Source organism: Paralichthys olivaceus, chromosome 10 (genome assembly GCF_024713975.1).
Source record: "Paralichthys olivaceus isolate ysfri-2021 chromosome 10, ASM2471397v2, whole genome shotgun sequence".
Lineage (NCBI taxonomy): Eukaryota > Metazoa > Chordata > Actinopteri > Pleuronectiformes > Paralichthyidae > Paralichthys > Paralichthys olivaceus.
This window is the reverse complement of record NC_091102.1, coordinates 23,318,195-23,318,404: the sequence shown is the minus strand read 5'-3', so window position 1 is coordinate 23,318,404 and position 210 is coordinate 23,318,195.

The window sequence follows — 210 nt, the reverse complement described above, 5'->3', positions numbered from 1 at the left end:
CTTACTGCATATAAAGTGAATATAAAATTATTTTGCATCATCTGTCCCTATGTATGACATTGAAACTGAAAATGAAGAGTCAATAGTGGCAGCCCTACTCAGGTTAATCAATGTCGTAGTCTGGTGTAAGTGCGTGCCTGAGAGAGAGAGAGAGAGAGAGAGAGAGAGAGACAATCAGCATGCAGAGAGTCACTAATTTTGACACAGAGG